This window comes from Octopus bimaculoides, chromosome 13 (assembly GCF_001194135.2).
Source record: "Octopus bimaculoides isolate UCB-OBI-ISO-001 chromosome 13, ASM119413v2, whole genome shotgun sequence".
Lineage (NCBI taxonomy): Eukaryota > Metazoa > Mollusca > Cephalopoda > Octopoda > Octopodidae > Octopus > Octopus bimaculoides.
Genome location: NC_068993.1, coordinates 27,974,304 through 27,976,280, shown reverse-complemented (window position 1 = coordinate 27,976,280; position 1,977 = coordinate 27,974,304). Strand labels below are relative to the sequence as shown.

Below are 1,977 nucleotides of genomic sequence, written 5' to 3'. Positions count from 1 at the left end.
AGAGAGAGAGAGAGAGAGAGAGAGAGACAGGAGTGGCTGTGTGGTAAGTAGCTTGCTTACCAACCACATGGTTCTGGGTTCACTACATGACACCTTGGGCAAGTGTCTTCTGCTAGAACCTCGGGCAAACCGAAGCCTTGTGAGTGGATTTGGTAGACAGAAACTGAAAGAAGCCCGTCGTATATATATACACACGTATATTTTCAAAAAATGTACTTTTCATATAGTTTTTCATGTTTATGACGAATACCGCAGTTATTATGCTGGAAATGTATAATAAAGAAGTTAGAAACACTTGAAGTTACATATTTTTAGTCAATTTTTAGCAGTGCCTTCTCGAGATTGTAATATACTCCAAGAATGCATTCGTCAATCATTTCTGTCTGGAACAATTATTTACAGTGAGTGACCTGTGGCGTGCATACTCGCATATTTTTGAAATATCAGGACACCAATTTCGCGATAGAACGCTAAACCCTAACCCTTTCAAAAGATACTGCAGTGCATAGCTCAATTTCATAACATTCCGTTAATGTTTTATTTCAACATTGTTTTCTTTTTTTTAAAGCCTTTTTTGTTTGTTTGCTTTCATTAAATTTTAAAAAAACAACAAAACTATTCAATTTTTATGGTTCCCTTTCTTCAACGCTAGTCCGTTGCCATGGCAACTATGGCCGCAAACAGTTTCGGCTTCGGCTTGTAAGGACAGTGGATTCATTTCATTAGCTAAAATATAATTTTCAATGTTTCTATCTTGTTAATAATGAATATCTCGAAAAATGAATGCATTATTCACCATCAGCATGCAAAACCACATCTGTGTGGATAATTTGAAAAATCTTCAAGTGGTTGGAAGAAAACGAAAACGATCCCGGCCATCTCCACAGTGTCGATGTTGTGCACAATGATTCATGTCAAATATCGGAAGGCACAGTCATAAATGATAACAACATCAAGAACAGATGAAAATCACTTGAAACGTCGATATGGGTAACAACGAGAAAGCATATAAGCCACAGTGCGCAACTGGAATGGCAGTAGACACGAATAGCTGAATAAAAGTTCTGGAAGTTTTTAGAAATTATTGTTTACACGTTTACATTTCCTCATCACAGACCCCTGCAATCCCTTGACACAAACTGTTTCAATAAATAACGTCTCTCTTTATGCATTACATCATTGTGACATAGCAATAATAAACTTAAACTATACCTGTTAACTACCAACAATCAGACAGAAGTGATCTTACCTCAAAAATTGTTTCTTCTATGTAGTATCTCTCAAATCTTAAACATCAAAAACTTAAAAAAGAAACGAGGGAGCTTCTACAGTTATTCGACTTGTTAGATACAGCAGCCAAATCTTCCTCAAATCATATCCTACTGTCTTGAAAATAGGAAACATTGGTTAATATGGTAGCTTGTGTTTATATACGAAATGTTATACTTTTATTTCTTTCCCAAAATAGATAATTTATATTTGATGGGAAAAAATGAGATAGCCATGACAGGAATGTCTTTGATCATAGGTCTGCGTGTTCTTAAACAACTGTAAGAACAACACATCCATCCATTATTAACCACGGTTAATTGAAAATATTTACACTCAACAACCAAATGGTTTAATCAAGACAACAACACACGCTATAGCTGCCGGAAGTAAAGACTAAGGTAAGCGATAATTACCACATGGCTAAACTAAGTAATAACTAACAATTTTGTCAACAATCAATATTGACATGTGTGCGAGATGAAGTCTTTCTACTTTCCGTTTCATTTTTCTTTGTCAGAGGGTGTGGGGGAGAAGAGAGACTATGTGGTTTCTTGAAACGCTAGTAATAGAGCCAAAATTGGCAAGACTTCCACCCGTCCCCACCAAAACCACCCTTAAAAAAAATTTTTTTTTTTTTTTTACACAAACCCCCGCTTTTCGGCTACGGGGAATACGAATCTGCCAAAAATTGGCAAAAAATCGACA

At 36.0% G+C, this 1,977-nt stretch overlaps 1 protein-coding gene and 1 long non-coding RNA gene across 2 annotated transcripts in view; one reads left to right on the top strand and one right to left on the bottom strand.

Annotated features, from left to right (window-relative positions):
- LOC106879546 (zinc finger protein 99) overlaps positions 1 to 1,681 on the bottom strand; it is a 7,091-nt gene extending 5,410 nt beyond the window's left edge. Inside the window, exon 1 of the mRNA XM_014929181.2 lies at positions 1,250 to 1,681. The gene's annotated coding sequence lies outside the window, so the exon portion shown is untranslated. The remainder of the gene's footprint in view (positions 1 to 1,249) is intronic.
- The window catches only part of LOC106879547 (uncharacterized), a 3,708-nt gene continuing 3,314 nt past the window's right edge, over positions 1,584 to 1,977 (top strand). Inside the window, exon 1 of the long non-coding RNA XR_001410641.1 lies at positions 1,584 to 1,670. This is a non-coding gene — a long non-coding RNA (uncharacterized LOC106879547). The remainder of the gene's footprint in view (positions 1,671 to 1,977) is intronic.